This window comes from Brienomyrus brachyistius, chromosome 6 (genome assembly GCF_023856365.1).
Source record: "Brienomyrus brachyistius isolate T26 chromosome 6, BBRACH_0.4, whole genome shotgun sequence".
In the NCBI taxonomy this organism is placed as follows: Eukaryota; Metazoa; Chordata; class Actinopteri; order Osteoglossiformes; family Mormyridae; genus Brienomyrus; species Brienomyrus brachyistius.
In genome coordinates, this window is record NC_064538.1 from 16,611,570 (window position 1) to 16,633,661 (window position 22,092).

Consider the following 22,092-nt stretch of genomic DNA (forward strand, 5'->3'; position numbering starts at 1 on the left):
AATACATACTAATGATTTACTGTCTGGGCTGGGAGTGTTACTGCAGGCAGTGTGTGCCCCCCCGCTGAGGGGGCACACAAGGGGCAGCCCCTCTGGGATCGTTTGCTTTCTCTGCATAAGTGCGCCCCTCAATGCCCTTGTGATGAATAATATATGGGTTATGGTCTGGTTGCCTGATGCAGATCAGAGTACCCCCACCCCCCTCCCATGACAGACACGGACGCAGCAGCTACTTCTGTGCAGAATCGAGGGTGTACTGCTCTTACCAGAGGGTGCGGGGAGTGGCAGGACAAGTTGGCAAATGGATGCTGACGGAGAAGTGGGGGATTAGCGTAGTGCACCCCCCCACATATGCCTTTGGCAGTGAAGCTTGCCTAGAGCAGTACTGGGTGGGATCATCAGCCCCTCGCAGTCAGCCTGGTGGACAAATATCACAAACCTTTCCAATGTTCGGCTAAGGGGGATGGGTGTCTCAGCGGGCAAATTAAATCCTCCTAAATCATGGGGGGGGGGGGGGGGGGGGGGTACACAGCAAATAGAGAGACCTTTAAGGACGTACTCTGCGAGTCCTCAAATTGAAACAGGAGCGCCAGGATGCTTGAGAGAATTTTATGAGTTGGATCAGCAACTAGAGAGCATCAATAACCCGCTGACACAGTAAACAGAAGATTGGAAATGTGACAACTAAACATTCATCTTTACAACACACTGTTAACAAGTGACATTTAAAACCGCATGCGAAACCAGCCGCCGTGTTCCACAGGATGCTTTTAATATCAAAATAGCAATTATCTTCCTCAACCGCGATGTGGTAATTATGTTAGGGGAGCTAATCATGTGAAATTGGCAGGAACCCAGAGAAATGGCACCATACATATTGATGCATGACAGCTGTGCCCATCAAAAGGGTATTCTGCCTCGAAACGACGCCTCTGGAAGAGCAGGAAACAGTTTGATTCGTCTTTCAGTTAGCCCGAGTTGGAACGCATTAATTCAGACGATTTGTCATGCAATCCTTTTACCAGATGGAATGCAAACAAATGCAATCACGCACAAATTAAGCCAAATGAGATCTGACAGTCGTATTGAGCTATATATTAGCCATGATTACGCATCTGCTTGCCAAACAGGCGATGTAAAGAAAATCATGTGGATTATTAGACGTGAATGTTATTAATGGTGAGAGATGGTGCCCGTGGTGTGATGAAGACCAAAACACACGGCTTTGCATACTCGCTGCACACATGGGATCACTCTCTCACTGCTGCTGCTACCTAGCTAACATTTAATGCAATTTATGGCTGTGTAAAGATTTTAAAGAAAAAATATACAGTAGTGTTTTTTTATGTTCCATTAGCAGATAATATGAACAGGACAAATAATATGGCCGCAATAAAAAAAAGAAGTTATATTTAGCATTGAAAACAACACATACTGTTGGACATGTGGCCTACAGGCAAATCATTACTGAAATGAGAGAAAGAGAGAGAGAGGTATAACCTCTGTAGCTTTTTTTGCAGAAACTTCTTTACTTAAGTTTCTGTAACACTAAATTATACTTGGATCGAAAACATGAGACCAGACAGCACCACCCAAGCGTCGGTTGCCATTAAACCTTTCCTGTTTGTTTTGCCCTCGGGTGAATTCCTGGGGAGAAGAGTGGCACAAACAGCCTGCTTCCTGAAGGGGGAGCTACACAAACTTAAGAAGCAGCCTTGTGGGAGTACGAGTAGTTTTTGGTATTTACTGTGAAGTGGGAGTTCGTGCTGTTTGGTGTGATCCTTTATGTCAGAGTTCACCACCCCCCTGGCTGTATAATAATTAGATTTAACGGTCAGTGAGTGTAATTTGCATAAAACTATTTAAAACCTCCTGATTGGATGGCTAGCCAACATTCTAGAAGCAAGCTTGTTGGAGGGTCAGGCATGAACTGGCCAATAAGGATAGAGGGATTTGCACGTGTGCCACAATTTCTTTGGTACGGTTTTAGCTGCTGCTTTTATATGGACTTGGACACCCGACTTTCCGGCATATTCTGTGTTGGATTCATCAGCTCGCGTGGAAGAGGCACTCCGGTCGCCGCCAAGCGTTACGCCGATAAACATCTCTGACCCGTTTACTCTGAGCAATTACGGAGCCCTGTTCTGTGTTACCCCTCTGTGTCACAATTAACGCTCTTTCAAGCGGCTAAATTTAGAACGAATTAAAAATCAATCAGCTGACTAGCACGCGGCGGGTGCATTCGGCAGCCGGTCCGCATGAATTAAGCCTGATAAAGTGGCGGAGAGCGTCCTGATTGATCTCCAAGGTGACATGCTGTTTGCCTTATTGATTGGCACTTGGTGCCTGCCTCTTGAAGGCTTTATCTTATGAAAAAGATAATCTGACTGTAGATGCTTTTCCCCAGACTTTCCTGCTAGGCTTTTCGCCTGGAGCTCAGCAGATACTCTCGATTTTAGTTCCATAATTGTGGGGGGATCGGGGATCCCGGGGGCCGACACACAATATAGTGGCCCCCAAGGCTGCTGGATTGCAGGGGTACCTGGGGCTAAGTCAGAATCTCTGGAGTGCCTCACGGCGCTACATCTGTTGTTACACACTGTGTGCAGCTGAGGAAAAAAATCAAAGGGTCCTTCCTGCCTGCGGATTCCTCTTTGCCTTAGACGAAGTAACATCTCTGCGGACATTCCTGCCGAGAAATCACAGTGCGTTCACACAGTCTGTATGAGACGAGTGACATCACTCCTCTAATTAGGCCAACTGCTGCTCATTTACATGTGAAATAATGTCGGCTTTATAGATTTTCTTGATCCTTCATGCTCGGCCTGCCGGATCGTTGATTTAAGGACTATTAATTCATATTATGCTGTTTTCTTTTCGCACACGTCTGCTGGAGACAGCATCGATTTTTATCTCCATTTATGGGCTGACGCTAATCATTAATCTCCTCCATGGTGGCGAGGGGCTTGATTTCATACTGTATTAAAGCTAGAGTTGGCCTGTCAGTCTCGCAAAGGCAGCATAATCTGAAATATTCATTTATTGTCTTTATCAATATTCAAGGCTGTGATTGCCGGTGGTTTTACGGCTGCAGTAAATGGAGATGATTAAATCATTGTGGGGTGGGGGGGGGTCTTCTCTGTCACTCTGGGTGTGCAGAAAGGGTAATTGATTTCTCCATAGGATTCCTCCATGCTGAGGGTGACGAAATGGAGATTGAAACAGATGCGATAGCTGATTTCAGACAAGATGGAGGGACAGGGTGGTAGGAGGCGCCTGGTGAACAATCACTGGGCTGCTCTCTGAGGGATTGGCACTGTTTCTACATGTTTGGATAATTTTTTTGCAGGCATCCTTGGAGACTAGATGGACCCCAAACAGGGTATCCCACTGAGTACGGCAAAAGAAATATCTTTGGGTGTGGGAGTTTTGGGTCCTGATCATGGGGAATTTCATGGTGTTTTCACACTTGGTCCATTTCATCCTTTAAGGCGAACTCAGATTGATTAGTCAGCTTTTTTTTTGCATATATGTAAACACTCCAAACGAACTCAGACACCTTTGAAACGAACTGAGCCGAGACCACATCGGGAGGTAGTCTGGTTTGCTTTTAGTCCACGTCACGGTTCGTTTAACTTGTGCATTACGAAGAGAAAGCGATCCTGGCTTGCTTCAACAATTTTTACCCTTAAGCTTTGCCGTAGGCAGATCACGTGGTACAGTCCCAGGATACAAACAAAAATAATGGCTGCAACTGTGGTACGTGTGTTTTTTGTGTTCAGAAGTAATTGTTCTATTTTGGTTTTCCCTGTGTCTGTGGGCTATTTTCAAGACCCACCACAGGATGACAAGTATTGCAGCAGCCATCTTGTTTGAAGGGAAAACTTCCCAGAATCCAAAGCAGTAAAGGTCCATAACACCTTGAAGTATGAGCAGAAAAAGGACTGAGGCCCCATTTGAGCTGAAGTAAACCAGAAAGAGAACCGAGTCCCCTTTCAAATGAACTCGCATTGTGAACACAAAAAGAACTAAGTTCCCTTTCTGTTGGTCCACTTTTGGGACCACTTCTAGAGGTCTGAGTTCGGTTCCTTTAAAGAGGACTATACAGTATGTGAATACACCCTTAGAAGTGGTTACTTTCATATCCCATTACATATGGTGACTGCTGTCATTTGTGGTTCTGGTAAATTACCAAAATGGACTGACCCAATGCGAGTGATTCTGAGAGTCCTCTCAGTCTTAAGGAAACCAAACCATTTGGTTCCCTGGTCTTTGTCATCCAGCACAAGGCGATATATAGACTTGGATGTGTGATCACTTCCACCGTGATTATTTCACCAGACATGTATATATAGTCAAACGTTTATATAGTCGACCTTGAAGCCCACTAAATCTGCTAAGTGTTAAATATCTAACTGCTCTGAGTGTTTTCAAAGTCACCATAGTTACTGTCAAAAAAACACAATACCACAAAAATTCAGCTTGGCAGTAATTGTACAGTAAGAAACATCAAAGTGTAACATTTTGGTTAAAAGCCATTCCTTATATTTTTAAAATGTTTGTATCTTACTTCCCACAATAAAGCACATTCATGTCCCACGATTCTTTTTGGACTATGTTCAACCCTCGAAATACACACGTGACACAGTTGCAGCCATTATTTTTGCTTGTTTCAACAAAAAAAAGAAAGAATCTGTTTTGAATATAATTGGAAGTATATTCATATATGTATGGTAGTAAGTGACTGATGGCTGCCATCATTTTTAATCTGCAAAATTACAGCTTTTTAAAGCAGAACATGAGGTTTGTCTAAAAATAAACTTAATGATGGCTCTAAAAGGAACTTAAACTTAAATGAGAAGAAATTTTAAATGCATTTTTTTGCTGTTTTCTTTTTGAAACTTTTTCTTTGATTGTAAGGCTACTGTGTCCTGCCCTGATCGTCCGCTCCTTCCGTGTGCCACGCCCCCTCATTAACCCCATGTAGACTCCCTGTGTTTCTGATCGTTGTCATTAGCCTAATGTATTTAGTCCACTTTCCCGTTTGTTTCCCCAGTCTGGTCATTGTATTGTCAGTCTGCGTTTACTTCACCTTTTCATTAAAAACTCTGTGTTTCCTCAAATTCTGGCCTCCGGCGCTTTTGTGTGCACTCTGGGTGCCTTAAAGCCACGACGCACCATATTCCACGAAAGATGTTTAACAATCATAATTGAATTTTAAGGGTTATCTGGTTTGCAGCGCCTTTTGTATGGAAGTATGCTTTTTAATGCTTTTTAGTGTTTTGCACCTGTTTGTTTGGCAAGGTGTTCAATTTAGCTGCATTAACATAATTGCACATTTAAAGACTCAAACAAGAACAACAAACAAATTGCATTAATTGCAGTTTTCGAGAGCCGTACTAATTGCTGGTGCTACCGCTCTGAATATGTAGCGTAAATGTTGAATGGCGGCAAAGACCTGCACAGACTTCATTTTCAGGTTAAGCGTTTGCACCGATCATGGGTCACTTTAGATGCCTCGACGAACATCCTTCACTGGCATGATAAATGCACAGATGTTTGGTTTAAAAGGGTGATGTGGATGTTTGTAATGATCCACTCATTTATATACTGAAGGTCACGCTTAGCATCCCTTTCCTTTCATCGTTATGTCTTTAGCGATAGGCTGAGGCGCTCCTTCTCTGATACTTTCTTCATACCTTATTCGCTAATGCTTCTGTTGCGTCACTCATATGTCTCGGTAGGTGATTCTACAATAGGTTCCTTGCTGAAGGCGCCATCATAGGCCCAGGAATGGAACCTCAATCTCCAGTTCTCACATTTATAATTATTTATCAGATGCTTTTATCCAAAGCAATATGCAATTGACAAAGTAGGGTCAGCTAATCCCTGGAGTAATTGGAACCTTGCTGAGCCTCACTCCACCACACGCATTCTGCTTGTTACCGTTGTGTTAGCTGATGCCTTTTAAAATGGATTCTATTTTAAACACCTTGGATCCATAAATCGAAGTTAGGGTCAGTTTGCACACTAGCTGTACACATTTCGTTGTGTGTTAACTGGTGCACGGCCACAGTTTTGGTTCTACAGCCTGGGATGTTGGACTGGGCAATTTTAGGTCAGCTTTGTGTCAAGCTGAGACAAGGACAGACATCATTTTCAATACCTGTACTCTGCTGGATGTCAGTAGGGTCAAATACAGTGGCAGAGATCCTGGCTATCAGGTCACACATGTATTGAAACCTCCTCTATGATTCAGGCATCATTTTGCCCCTCAAGGTGACTCCTCCAAGAGGAATTCTATCCCTTGTGTTGCTTCACAGACAGCTTTAATGATTGACTGTAATAGTTTTTTTTAAAAAAAGAGGAATTAAAAAAAATGTAAATCCTGAGCTACATTACCCAGTGCGACGTATGAAATCACTGGTACGTTCTCTCCCCGTTAATCAATAATGAGCCTGTCACAGTGATCTCAACATCCATTAAATGAGCTGATGGTGTCAATTTAACATGGTAATTGAATGTGACTCATGGATCTTGATTTCATCGGCACTAAAATGGAAATCAGTCGCAAGGCTGCGCTGGTGAAGCGGCTGCGATATAATTAGGATACGGCACTTCAATCACAACAGGCAAACATTTTTCACTCAAAGGAGTATTAAGAGTTTGAGTTCAGAGGCGTGCTGTCTCCATCTAATAAGATTTGCTAGAGCGGAGTGTGGAGACCACGATTTCCCGCTCTGATCCAGAGATTCCGCTTTACGCTCCTGTCCGTCGACAGTAAGTGAATCTAAAGAGACTGCTTTGATCTGGGAACATTCTCTCAATCCTCTTGACTGCATACAAATGAAAAGATGGAGTATTTTCAAGAACAAATCACATATTCTCCAGTTTTTCTTTTCCTATCAGTCTATCTGGGACGGTTATGCGACACCAGGTGAATTGGTCTACGGAAACAAGCTCTTCTGATGTTCTTAAAATGTGGGCTATGTGTGCGTGGTTCAGACTGAAGATCTCCTGTGTGGCTCTGATACAATGACCTGCACTTGCTTTTTACTGCTATCCTTTACACGTCTGCTGAGATTCATTCAAGCTAACGGCTTATAAAAAGACACACGACTTTGGAGAATAATACACACGCAGATGGATTCCCAACCCAAGATGGAGTTGAAACATTGTCCTTGCCTTTGCCTCTCCAGAGCACAGTGCCAGATGCACCTAATTGGAGAACACAGCCTGTCCCCATGACAGCTGGAAAAATGGGGTCGCAGAAAACCGCAACATCACAGCAGTACAATATTGCGCAAAAGGGCAATTTTAAGTGGTACAGTGAGTTGGGGAGATAGGGTATAATGTTTAACATTAACTGGTGAGAAACTGGTCTTTGTTCTTCAAATGAGCTAAATGGCTTGGTGGTGTTGCATGGTACGGGATCAGTGGTCCAATGTGATGTATGGTAACTGCATTTTACACTGCACATGATCAGTGTATACAGTACTGTTTGGCTAGGCTTTAAATTGAAAGGAAAGTGTATAAGACACCAAAAGTGCTTTAGTATCCATTCCCAGGTAAAAGGTGGATGTATTCATTTTTTCACCCGGTTCTCCGGTTGATCCTCACAGGCCTTTGGTGGGAGAGATGATCATACTGCAGCCCACTAGCAGCTGTTGATGATGAGTTAATGAATACCGTATCTGAGCAGTATTTTGTTGTATTCTTGTGGCACTCATGGAGAGCAGTTGATTGCATCCAGAAAAAGTGTTTGGACCATATTTCCCATGAACCAGATGTTTCATGTTGAATCATGTGAAAGTCCTCAGTATTACAGCAACAAGAGCATTCTTGGGGTCAATGTAGCACTGGTGTCTTTGGTTCTGGAATGATCGTTCTCCATGATTGCAGGTTGGGGGGGGGGGGGTCCCGCTGGCATGACCACAGCACCACATGCTCTCAATGATTAGTGACAGCTGGGACAGCAAAGCATGTCTGTGTGACTCATTAAAGGCCTGTAAGTTTCTGAAGTTACAGTCAGCCGAACAAATTAATTGACGAGGACCAAAGACGGTGACGTCCCTCAAGGGGGCGGGGGACATAGAAATCACTCGGAAGCACTTAGCCTGTCTTTTGGGGAGGGAAGAGCGTGATAACATCTGACAGCCAGCATCAGTCCCATTACCACTGGGAGCATCAGCAGCGATAACACAAGAGTGTCGCTGTGGATTAGGAGACAGAGGAAGGCCGTTGGAAGCAGTGAGGAGGGCGACGTGCGGATGGGACACTCCTCACTGCTATGCCCTTCATGGTTTCTGGGGTCAGAGGAGCAAAAAAGCTGTCCTGGGGAGGGACTAAGCGGGAACACACCCCCCATTTTTTTATCCTGTCACATATCACCCCCAAATCCAGTCAAGGGCAAGCAGCAACCTTTGTCTGTCTGCATTTTCCCATAATGCCTCTTGATAATGATGCTAATACTGCGATAACAATGTATAATAAAGAGGAGTTTCTGTGAGGTGGGGTGTTGTTTTAGTGAGTAGTACAGTCCTAGAAGGATGTAGAGAAAACATTTCTCTACACACATGTATGGTACATGTTTGTGTATGTGACCAAAAGAACTTTAAACTCATTGGGAGCCTCATAACTCGGTGTATACGGTCTTAAACTCTTAATCTGAAGGTCTTGGGTTCAACTCCTCATTTGGGTGAAATTCCATTTCTACATTTTCCGAGTGGGGATCTGTAAAGTAAATCTGTGAGGAAATCAGGGGAGTGCTGTTCCTAGTCATGTCTGCTTTGATATTTTGTGAGTGGCTTTGTTTTGTTCTGTGCTGTCTAATTCTGTCACATGTCACTGACTGGAAGGCGCAAGTAAGAATTCCTATGTACTGATGTACAAAAAGCAAATAAGGGATCAGAAATCGCGAACATAGTGCAATGAAAGATGCTGTGTATCTTTTTTGTGTGTTCACCCTCAGTTCACTCAGTCGGATCATTGTCGCTCATCCGTGTAAATGGACAGTGAATAAACAGAGATTAACAGAGGGTTGAGTGCCCTGAGGGAAATCCTTCGGTTTCTGGGAAACATATTTACATCCCAGCCTGCACAGGAGCTGATGATTATCCCCTCCCTCCCCCATTGCCATTTTGGTATTCACATCCTCTCAATCCGATGTAGGATCCGGAATGGGTTTGTCTGGAATGGGGGGGATTAATTCCTTGTGATTCGTCACCCAAATAAACGACGGTTCCTCGTTTACCAAAGACGATTTTCCGAGTCCCGGGGGGAGGTGCTACACGACATGCTCTCCCGCTCCTGTTACCTAGCGACAAGGTACAACCCCCGAAAGACAACGGAGATGATTGTGCTCTCATCAGGGCAGCCAATTTCCTGTTTCTAACTTCTCTGCTTTTTCTCTCCATGGATAGTTTTTATCTATTTGTTTAAATTAATTTAAACTGTGATATGTAAACACTCAATCTCCTGATACCAATAACATCTGTTTTGAGCATAGTGGGGGGGAGGGGTTGAGCAATATATGTAATGTATTTTATTTAGTATAGTATAGCATAGCATAGTATAGTATAGTATAGTATGGTGTAATGTAGTATAGTATTTTCCATATACTTTAGAGAAGGTGGGTACTGCAGGTGTTGCACAGTAGCGCTATCAGCTCAGCCAGGCCTGAGTATCTGTAGACAACATCTTGTGTCTCCTCTAAAAGCTCCAGGAGGAAGCGGAAGGGTGTGCTTCCTCCTGTAATGGCAATCAGGATCCTCCCATTAGACAATTTCATGTCATTATGCCCCCCTAGAAATTGTCCTCCCAGGAATGGAAGGAGAAAGATCAGTAGCCTGAAGATGTGGTGTCAGGTAAAAGCAGCGGTCCTGATACCAGTTATGACTGCCAGCCCGGCCAAGGTGGGCCACACCCCTGGTGCCCATCTCCGTGGAGGATTGGGCTTGTGTTTTTGCTAAAAGGTTTTGCCTGGAGTGACTCGACTGCAGTCAGTTTATACATGATCTCTGTGGTCATAATTACAGGGCCAACTGGGTTATAAATGGGGAACAGGTGTTATGGAATTACCAGCTTATCTTTAATTGGGCTACAATGTATGCCTAACTTAGAAAAATCATCCTCAGATGTTGTTTAAAAAATGAATTTTTGGATAGTGGCCTCAAAGTCTGCAGAATTTAAACTAAAATTTGTATGTGGAACTGTGTTAGAACAATAATCACAGTATGACAGTGTGTTTGTCTTGTATTTATATAGTATTTTCTACAGTTAATAATGTGTGTTATTGGTAGTGATATTATTTTGATTGTGAGAATGGGTTAAATGATTTGTGGGGTGTGAAACATACAGTAATACATAAGATGTTTCCATGGTTACTAATGACATACAGGAAAATATATTAAGTCTAGCCATTTACATTTCACAGTGGAGTCTTAAAAAACATGGGCATCTACCTAAGTTTTGCTGTATTAATATAGGTTTTTATTTCTTGCAGTAGAATAATTTCGCAATTTACAATATTGACAGTAATATTGAATGAGTTATCCAAATAGTTATATAAAGCACATTACCATCTGCTACAGATCCAGACCTTGTACCCCATCACCATGCTGACTTCTATTTGTTATTAAAATTGGAGGCTGCATCTTCTCATTTATATTCTCATAAATAATGAAGGAAACAGAGTACGACTCTGTGTGGGCTGCACAAAATGCACAAAAAGTGTTTGGGATACAGGAAGGTAATAGATAAAATAACATTGAATTACAAAACAAACTTTATTACATTTACAGGAAATTGCAAAAATACGAGCTTGATGAAGGCAGTTAACTTGTGGATAAGTTAAGATGCTGTTCTTCATAAAGTAATTTCTTCTAAAACTGTAGATAATTGAGTTTTGAACACGTTTATGATTTATGCTGATTGCCATGCTGATTGTGCAGTATCAAATCCACAGTGGCCCACAGAATGGCATTATCTTAGTGGGTAAATGGTGCTTTTCACAGTTACAGAGGAACTTGTTTCTCCATTGATTCATACACCGTCCAATGTGCGGTACCTGTGCATGCGTGCTGGAGAAAACAAACAAGACGTGAGACGCAGGGAATGCGTGAGTGGCGTTCCGCGATTTACGTGCATCGAGTGCGGCTTTCAGGCCATGTTCGGCTGGCTTCCGTGCCGGGGCCCACAGAAAGGTCGCGGCGCCAGTGATGTTAACTCTCACCGACTTTGGGATTTATTTGCACTTAAATTGCACGTTTGCACATTCTGGGTCCTTCTGCGGGCCTGGGAAGCGTGGCACTATTTTTAATGCCCTTTTCAGAAAGGCAGCGGCGCGGCAGCAGCGAAAAGGTCACAACTCCATGCGTGGCGCTAAAGATCATCACAGACCTTCGCTTTTTAAATGGGGGGGGGGGGGGGGGATGGAGGAGCTCATCTGTAAGAGGTCCCTGGTGCCCCCCGTGCCCGGAAATCCCACATTTTTGTTCACATGTGGCACGGCCATTAGACAAAAGCGGCAGCGACAGGAAGGGAAGCGGTACTGTCCAAACGGCTGGCAGATAACCTCCGAGTGTGAGTTCCACGTCTCTGGCAGCCTCGTAAGATGGGCCTTTTTTTGCAGACAGTTGTATATTTTTCATTTATTCTGCTGACAGACTCAACGCTCGACTCAAAACAACAAGGCAATTTGTCGTCCACAGGCTGCCACCGTCTTCCTGTGGCACAAAGTGTGAAAAGATGAATGTTTTTGCGATATGCCCGTGGGAGATCGCTATCCGCTCCCGGCCGGCACTTGCCAGCAGCGCGCTTGCCATCACTCTCGTCCTCGACTTTCTTTTTTTGAGTTAAAAAAGAAAAATCTTCCCTAAAAGGCTGTTGAAAAGATTTGAATGACAAGTGAGGAAGTGGCTTTTTCTACAACCCCGGGTTCATGCAGCAGGGGTCACACTGTGGAGTTTCCACGGTGTGTAGGTAGATTGCTCACCTCTCTCCCCCTTCAAACCACAAACTCCCACTGGGGGTTGTTAAAACAGAAAGATGGTAGCCCCCGATAAACTAGCGGACAGGTAGTGAGGAAACAGATGTTCTCCCGATGGGCAATTGCCTCTGTGGGTGTTTTGTCCCTGGCAACCATATCCCAGCGTATCCTGGCATAGCCCAGCGTATCCCATAGGATCTTGTGTAAAACAGGGATCCCTGGGTTAAATATGTGACTGAAGGGTCAGGTTAACGAAAGCCGTCTCTGCAGAAGATCGTGGGGCTCAAACTATTCTTTTCTCTGCCTAAGAAGGTGGGCTGGTCATGCACGACTGTCCGTTTTGCCTCAATAAGCACTCAGGAATGTGTGAATGCTGGGGTCAAAAAGCTGCTAGGAGAAAAAAATCAAATTAATCCTGCGTACTCGATTTTCTCGTGGCGTTTCAAAGTAGCATGGTGAGGGTCACGCCAGGCCAACGTGGAGGATGACGGCAGATATCAGATCCTCTGCTAGAGTGCAGATTCCTGCTGAGATTTCATGTGCGATGTGACCTGTTCTGCTGCAAGAGCAGAATTTGGGGGCTCTTGTTCCTAGTGCTGGCTGAGATGACATTTTTTACAGTTTGCCCACCAGGGGGCAATATTGTTCTGCCTGGCAGGTGCCTGAGCTCCTGGGTTTGTTTTGTCTTGCCTCGCCCCCCCCCCCCCCCAACCCCAGCACTCTTTGTTTTGCCATTTTCTGTAGCCCTCAAAGGCGGCACTAACCATAACGGATCTGACACAGCCCGTGGAGAAGGCTGGGGACCATAATCATATTCCCCACAGGGGGATGCTCCTGTCATTCTGATCACCTTCATGTGTTCCCTACTTTTTTACAGGGGTGTTTTAGCCCTGCGGTGCTGGGGTGGGATGGAGTGAAGTGGGGTGGGGCTTGCTGTGACTCATACAGCGACTGGGAGGTATACTGGTCAGTATTTTCTTACATAACCTTGCGATGCCGACACAAACCAGGCGTAGATAAGTGCATACTGCTTCCATCCCCTCCTGGCTCTTGGGAGGGGGGAAGTTATCAAGGATCATTGATTTTTGCCACTGGACGCGGTGATGGAGTTTGGTGCCTGGTGGTGTCCCTTGCCGCTTGCCGTAGTCCCGTCAGCGGGTGTTACCATGGGACCCCTGCTGTGTGCAGAGGACAGCTGAGGTAACAGGTCTAGTTAAAGTCAGGCTTAGGCTTCTGGGCTACTCATGCTCGAGCACATGTCCTCCCAAGAATAGGGCCCAAGCCAGTTGCGTTAGCTATGACATTCAGCCATGACTGCATTTCTCCGTTTGGGTGTTATACGTGTGGGGGATGGTCACAAACAGGCTAAAACACCTTTTAGGAAATTAAAGAGAAGCACTACAGAGTGTTAAATCACTGTGTATACTTTTATCTCTGTATACTGAATCATGAATCACTTAGAATTAGAAATGTGGATTAAAATATTTGTATTTATTATTGAAACTGCTTCTGTATCAGTACGATATATGATACTTATGAAATTATAACATTATTAAAGCACACCTGTCTTACCTGCTCAGATTAATCTGACAATCAGTGATTACTCACTGGAGAAACTTGCAAGTGTTTAAGTCACTTTTAGTGGCCTGTAATGCATGCATTGTTTATAAAAATGTTGATTAAAGCAGTGTTCCTCAGAGAAAAAAAGTAGTTAGATTATTCATTCAGTTTGTGCCTTGGATTGTATTTCACCATTTTTCTTTATTTTATACTTGATTTTGCCATAAATCTAATGTTTAATGCTTAATCTCTCATATCTCTGCCATGAAAGTACGGAACAGGATGTGCAAATGAAATGCAGATTAACCTGCATATCGCGGTCACTCACTTGCCTGGTTGATGCAGCACAGAAACATCAGAGGGAAATTCGACCAATTTAACATCCTCCGCTGCTTCACCCCCCTGCTGGATAATAGAAATGACTGCATATGTGGGAGGGGCACACTGACACACTCTGACACACTCTGGACAGGAGGGCAGTCTGTCACAGGACAAATACATGCACACACGCTGCAGGTATTGGGGGAGCCAAAGTACACTTACATGGGCCGATGTGCGATATTACAGACAAGGAATTGAATTGAAGGAACCCATGTTGCTGATATCTGTTACATGTCATCTCATAATAAACACCAAAAGTATACAACATAGGAACATAAATTATGTGATTTTATCTCTGTTCACAAAGCATAGGTATTATGCATTTTTAGAGTTTAAAAAACACCAGTTACACAAAGGCAGCAGTTGTTAGTTATGAGTATATACTGTATGTGTTAAGCATGAAAAAAACCAGCTGTCAGTAAATGAGAGGCCTCTTGGTGTTTATATTGTGCTATAATCTTTTCAATTTCAGCTTTTAAAGATATTTATTGTAGAGCTCTGGTGCTATGACCATGAGAGGCACTACAATCAAATGAAGTAGGTACATATATCTGAGCCCAGGGAAAATTGTTCCCTTTATTCCTATAATTCGAGACCCTCAAACTATGTCTTGCCAGGGGAGATGCCCATGTTCCTGTAAGAGTCGGCTGACTCGTGCCCCCTACCAGCGGAGAGTCTGTGATGCTGTCAGGCACGTCTGGCCGGGCTCTTGCTCGAAGACCCATTAGTGTGCTGTTAGCAAGCGATGTCTAAGAGGTGTCAAATTCCCCAGCTGTTCTGGAACGCCATGACGGGATGAGCGGCTAGCTGAAGGTGAACCGGGATCACGTGTGCGTTCTTACGTAGCAGCTGTTTATCTATTCTACGTGTTTCTGGCAGGTTGCGGGATTTGAGGGCTACGTGTTCATTAGTTTTGGGGAGACCGTGCTGCTCCTGAGTGCTGTCTATCTGCAGTGAGCCATGTGGAGTGACGAGGATTTAAAGATGGGTCCGTACCGGGCAGCTTGGAGCCAGGCCCTGCGGTGGAGATTCATCTCCGCGTACCATTCGCTCAGCCCCAGCGAGGAACGCGCAGATGCACGCATACGGAACCCATTACCGCGCAAAACGGCACCGTAACCCGATCAAACATATTTTGTTCTGTTTTGTTTCAGATCTAGCCTGACTGGTTCTGCATTTTTCTCGCAGGCTTTTAGCTACGTCCTAATGCCTTTTCCCCGACACTAACACAAGCCAGTAGGCACCCCGCTGTTCTTCTTCCACTGCAGCCCGGAGTGGCTGCCACACTGTGTCCCTGGAACCAGCCGGCTCCTTAGCGTTGACATCATGCCTGCGAATCAGCTGAACTAGGGATGGGGAGGGAGCCTTTCCCAGGGGCACTGGAGTTATCATACTGTCTCACGCTTGGCGACTAATTATCTGCAGAAATGTGTTGGCACGTGTGATCAGCGGGGGTGTTGCCCGGCGTGAATGACTGGAAAAACGGGTCCAGCCTAACCAGGGTCGTGCTTCCACTTCCATGCCTTACCCGTGCCAAATATTAGCCAAAAAGAGGCCTGGAGCCTAAAAGTGCACATGTATGTGTCTCCGAGTCATACGTGGGAGCCTCATTAGGCAGCACAGGGGGCCGCCTGGGACGCCACCCAGATGGCACGCATACGTGGAAATGACATTTATTCCATATCGGACAAAAAGGTTGAAACAACGTTGATCTTCAGTCTTTCACTTTATATCAACATTGAATCAAGGTTTTGCCACCATCAGTTTTTCGAAATTGAAAATCTGACCACAAATGAGCTCAGTTTCAACGCTGATAATTTAACACTGACCTTAATTCAACACATGTAACTATAATTCCACGTTGAAACAATAACATGATCTTGGCATTTTCTGAGGGGGCGCCGATTTAAGAGCCATGACATTGTCCGAGGAATTGGGTAGTATTGCTTGGTAGGACTCCACATGGGCTTGGACTGGCGCTGCACGTCCCCCCTCCCTCCCACATGTGGGATACTGCGTCTGTCTCAGTCACAGTGCTGCCTACAGGACCTTCTCTGTGCCCAGTTACAGGTTTGCTGGGGGCCAGATAGGATTGTATACCTATAATTTCCTTTTCCGTGACTTGCAGAATCAATCAGCACCGGTGCAAAGTCTGCCGGATGGTTTCTAAAGGCACCCCCTTCGAATGTGCTGGCATATGCAGTCCATCAGAGCAGTGCTCCATGTCCAGCAGCGGCCTGGATCCGGTCAGCCACATTCACCTCGCTTATTAGATGCTGGTAAGTGCTGGTGTATGGGTTTTATGATGGGCTGATGGTAGCTCAGCCTCCATCCCTCCATCTCCAAGGGTGAGATCCTCCACCCTGAAACCTTGGGGTCAGGTTGTCCTGGGCTTTTAAGCTCCTTTGTGGCACACGTTCTAGAATGTGGAACCTCCCAGGCCTTAAGGTAACCTTCCCCCAAAGAATTCTGGGAGATTACTCCCTTCTCTCGGTCCAGAGACACACAAACTTCTTAATCCGGTTTGTATACCATTAGGATGATTTAGTGGGGGCTGATCCCATGACTGCGTTTCTTAGGAAGATGCTGGATGGTTTTGCTCGGCGCCCCCTGCAGCTCACCGTTATCCTGTCCGTCTCCCTTCGTTTGTCTTCAGACTCCCTGTAATGTGCGTAATAAGATCCTCAAACCTTGCTTTCTGTCATACTATGCAATTCATGCAGTCAGGCTGTCAAGACCTTCAAAGCACACGTGCTGCAGAATTTGCAGGCTGGGATTCTAGTTTCAGGAATGACCTAGTCAAAAATTGAGATTTAACAAAAATGTACTTATAACTTCTCATAAGCAGTCATACAATGTGCCCTGCATTTAATGTACTGTGGAATGACGTTATTAATATTGTTATTCTGATGTAGGAATAATAATAATTCTACATCTAGATGTTTACTGAAGCAATTCCGGCCTTGTTGATATGTCAGAGGTTCAGTTTTATAAACGATTTAAATGAACAAGGACAGCTTCGGTAGCCGCATAGGATTTTCATCTAAATGACGGGAGCTTTAATTATTTGTTGTGTGCCTCCTGTGGGCTCAGAATGAGATTAAGCCCAGGTATTGGTGCGCACTGAGGGAGAGATCCGATCTGCTGTGTGTCATTTTGGCTTCCTGGGGTATTTTTAAGGCCCAGGCTAATGCGGGTTCTACTTAATTTGAGTGGCGTTTGTAAATTGTGCTGTGGATTTCCCATGGCAACCGCGCTATTTAGTTACTGTTTTCTCTCCGGCTTAACGATATGCCTAGAGTGATGGCTGAGCAGAAATAAAGGGGCAGAGTTTGAAAAATTGCCGTGAATCCTTCTCAGATCAAGGTGTTCATTGACAGCTCCTGCCTCACTAAGATTGAAAGACAGAAGAGACTCGCTGTCATACGGTACGCCAGTGTTGCCCGATCCGTTCCTCGGTGATCCACAGTCGGACCATGTTTTTGCTTCCAGCCAGACAGTCCACATTTTTGCACCTTCCCTAGGAGTTGGGAGGGAGCAAAAACATTGACTGTCTGTAGGTCCCCAAGGATTGGGAAACACTGGCCTACACTGAAAGAAAATGGACAATGCTGCTGGTTAAGAGGGAAGCAGCTCGTTTGGGCAGAATCTATACGCCATGAGAACCGCCACAACGTACGGCCGAGGATCTGTCATACCAACAGTACATAATTACATATGCTAAATAACTGACCAACCAGCCAAGCCGTTTGTCAATTGGGCACCTTGATGAAACGTTATGCCCATCCTTACTACATAATTCATAGCCACCCCTGAAAGCTTCATCTAAAGAGCTTCTCCAGTTGTGCTTCTGTGGTTGGCTTGGCTGCCAGACGGACCCCCGGGGCCCCTCAGCGACCTGCCCGTCTCCCGCATTCACATGCACCACTGCCGTTTTTGTCGGAAATGCCTCTGCGCATTTTACCCGCTTGCTGAACACCATGGGGGGGGGAGGGCTTTCTCCTTTTATTCTTAGTCTGTACCCCCCCCCCCCCCCTCAGTTCACTAGTGAGTGAATACACTCTCCAATCCAAGATGGTGCTCCAGAGAGAATGCAGAGAATATAAATCACACCAGGCCAGGGACGCGCTTCCTGAATACACTTCCCTGTCAATTTTATCCCCTCCCCGGTGATTTGCTGCTGAGCGCTGACCCTCTTTGGCACTCAGTGAGAGCCGTAGGGGATTCTGGGAAACTAAGCTGCTGTGTGGAGGCACATCTACAGCGTCCAGGGAAGCCATTTGCATGGACATGCTGCCTGAGCGCCTTGCGGCATTCAAGGAGTGGAAGGTGGAGCTGCGGGGGAGAAAGGGCGGCCGTACTAAAGGACGTGCTGGGTTTGCACCTCGCTCAGTTGGAAGACGACCGGCAAGTGCGTAAAAGACGGGCCGACCGCAACTCCGAACCAGGTGGTCTGACACTGCTAGTGCCCTGTCGAGAGCGACACCCTCCCCATCACTCTAATATTCTCTGCATTCCCTTCCCGAGAGCTCCAGATCAAAACAGACCCACTTCCCGTTAAATCTGAACTCTGTCCTGCAGGGTCTTCTGCGAAAAGGACAGAGAAGGGGAACAATACATGAAAATGTATTTTGATGCAAAATACCGTGAGTGTATGTGTATCAAAATGAACTAAAAGATACAGCCAAACAAATTATCGACATAAGCTACAGTATTTTGTATGCTAAAAATACATTTCCCATACTTGTATTCTGTATCAACCTTGTTCCATTGCTAGCCCCCATTGGCCAAACATAAAAGCAACATTATTTCACTGTTTAATGAAACACATTTTAAATGTGAAACCAAACAAAATATCAAATATTCTGAAGTCTTTTAAGTGAATCTCAGCTAATTATGTGGTAAGTCAATCAAAACTCAGAAAGATTAGCCTTTTTTTGTTATTTAATTGACAAACCTCATTCCTTAATCTCTTAACAACAAAATTTTAAATGAAAAATGAGAATTTAAGGGCTTCACTCAAGAGCATCCAAAAAACCTCAACAGACCTGAATAGAGTTGTATGTCTTTTGGTTCAACTATTCGCTGTAATGACCATTCACTAAAATGTTAAAATGAGAAATCTAATCTTCCTCCTCGTGTAAGCACAAACCTTTTGCTCACATGACATCATCAAGTGATATCATAAGTGATATCATCACTCATTTCCCTATATTATGGGGAAAATATTTCTTGTATTTTCAAAATGCAAAAATACTGAACATCAAAGTATTTTGATACGAAGCACAATTTTATGAAGTCAAACCCAAATTTTGTATTTGAAATAAGTATTTTGAATACATGTATCATAAATACTGCACATCCCTGGCATGACTGATAGACTGAGAGCTTCAACGTGAAAAAAAGATCCTTATGAATTAAGTTTTAAACCCATGATATATGAAATATGGCACCATGCTGTAAATAATTAGTACCTTTTTATCAAGACTGGATAATGATTTAATTTACATGATAAGAATGAATAGGGTGCTAAATAAATTCTAGGTCCGAATGCATTTATCCTTGAAGATGGAGATATTTTTGCTGCACAGTCTGGTCGCTTGGCTTGAGAGGAATGATATTCCTTAGCTTGACAGCTATTTGACATTTACCTTTTTTTCTCCCCTCTGCAGTTTTATCCACTAAGTGACTCAACTTGGCGGTTGGGTTAGGGTGACACGGCAGTGACAAGGGCAGTGAGAGCGGTGGCGGTCACAGCTGCCGTTGCCGTGGCAGCGCCTCATCTAATCATTTTGACCCCACGTAGTCTTGGAGAGCGGGGGGTGGGCGGGGCGGGGGGTAATTGGGGGCAATGAATAAGAACAGTCCCGTCAATGGCTGACAAGTCCGCCCAGGATGATTCCTGTTGATTTGTCTGTCAGAGCGGGTATCTGGGTAATATCTGCCTGGTGCTGGGTTGGCAGTTCTGGACAACAGGCCCCAGAACAGATATATTCAAGAGAAACACTGTTTATTATTTTCCGAACAAAATCTCAGTGTTTGCACCAGACGTGTACCCCCTGTATTGTCATTCTATCTAAAATTTATCTGAAGATGATTCCTGTATTTCCTATCCTTGTCAAAACCTACAGGAGAATCCTGGCCTTGGGCTTTTCAACACATTCATTTATATATATACATAAAAAAAAGAAAGAAAACGCATTCTAATACCTGCTGGCTATTGTTCTCCAAAGAGCTGCAGGTGGCACGGCTCACCCCTACAGGCGCATTCTCCCCTCCCCTCCCTTCCCATTGCCCTGCCTCTGTAAGTGACCATTTGTCTCAGATGGAGGAGATGTGTTTCGTTTTTTGTTTGATTTTACAGACCTCGGGGGAACGGGGGGGGGAGGGGAACTGCCACGGGGCACGTTTTTCAAAGTGGCAGATATATCGCGTGGAATGAAATTTTTATCTTTCTTGTTTTGGGATAGAGAGAGAACACGCTCACAGGGTCTGACATCTAAAGAACGGCCCGGCTGAATTTAGTCACGGTAAAAGATTGCGGCTGTAATAGAAATACTTTATAAAGGCACGGTGGCACCTGGAGAATCTATTTATCCCAGCAGTGTGGTGCTTACCTCATCGTGGCGACGCTTTACATATTTTATCAGTGATTGTGTAGAACATTTCTCCACTGTCACACACTATTAAGGAAACAATTACTTTGGTCCCAGACTTAATCTGCACTCCAAGGCTCCAGCGCCGGCACCATATGGCGGAGCTGAGCACTGTATATCACGGCAACATTAGCAGCTGCCTTTGGGGGCCCCTTAATGTATTTCATTCAATTCATCTGGTTTATAGGGGCAGAGAGACATGAGTGTTTTGAGGCAGCCAAAGTATTACAAGGAGCTGTTATTATTTTTTTTAATAGAAAAGTACGACGGGGATAATTATTGGTTGTAATTGTCGCATACCCATCAGGATGAGCCCCCCCCCCCCACGCCCCGGCTTCGTGGAGGAATTCCGGAATCATACCAGACATAGGGGGTATCATGGAATATTCCAAGGATCTATACGAGGCTTGATTGGAAGTGAGCGAGTTTGCCAGGAGTCTATAGAAGCTGGCATATGGGGTGGAGAAGGGGGTGGGGTCTTCCTGCAGGTTGTTGCCCAGTTTCAGTGAATCAGCTGCAGGCTGCGGAGGAATGGGTCAGGTCAGACCAGCCGGAACCACCAGCATGTCTTCAAGGTGAATGCCGTCTGCGTTTAGACTGGGGTGGCTGACGTAGGGGATGATTCCCAGCAGGTGCTGTCTACGCGCAGTGCTGGAGAGCTATGACTCACCCACCCCCCTTGCCGAGCATCCGCCGGGGGCTCCCACAGCTCAGGGTTTCATGTAGGTCACAGTGCCCCTGTGCTGTTATCTGTACCTCCCAAAAACAGCTGTTATTTGGCACAGCGTGATAACACTTCACCTCAGAGTGTAGTAACCCAAATTACGGCAGGCAAAATGACCCCCAAGTTCTCCGTTTGCCCGTCTGTCCCTGCCGGCCGCGTTTTGGTCCATTATCCGGTTCAGGTGAAGAGTGCCGCATGCAAGCCTGTTCGAGAGTGGGGTGAGACACGAATAAGCACACGAGGACTGAGTTCCTGCTGAATTACCTGGATTTCCTGGATAGCACGGCCGCCATCAGCGTGGATGGTGAAGCCGGCACTTCCCAGAACACCCGGTCGTGTTGGCATCTGACCGGTGAAAATCCTGCCACTCCGTGTCCCGGGGCTGGGATATCCGCCACCCACCACCGAATGCGACTCATTTCCTCAGCAGTCAAAACACAGTTTAATTCCTTTTGTGGGCATCTAGAAACAGCACGAACTGCCCGCTTTGGCTGCCAGGTGGGCAGTTTTGTATTTGTTAAATACACTGGGCCATTTCAGGCTTGCATTAGCTCAGAAGGAACGGCTGCAGTTTCGGGGGGAATACTGAAGTGAGCGGCGGCTCGCTTATAAAAGAAGTCACATTCAAAAAAATATATATAAATTGCGCCATCTGTTTGACTCCTGCTGTGTCGCGTGCTTCTGCTTTGTACCACGCGTGATGCAGCCGTATCGCACCAAGCTCGGTCGGTGCCAGTCTGATATAAAGCTAACTGCCTGTGGCTTTTTTTTAGGGACAGACT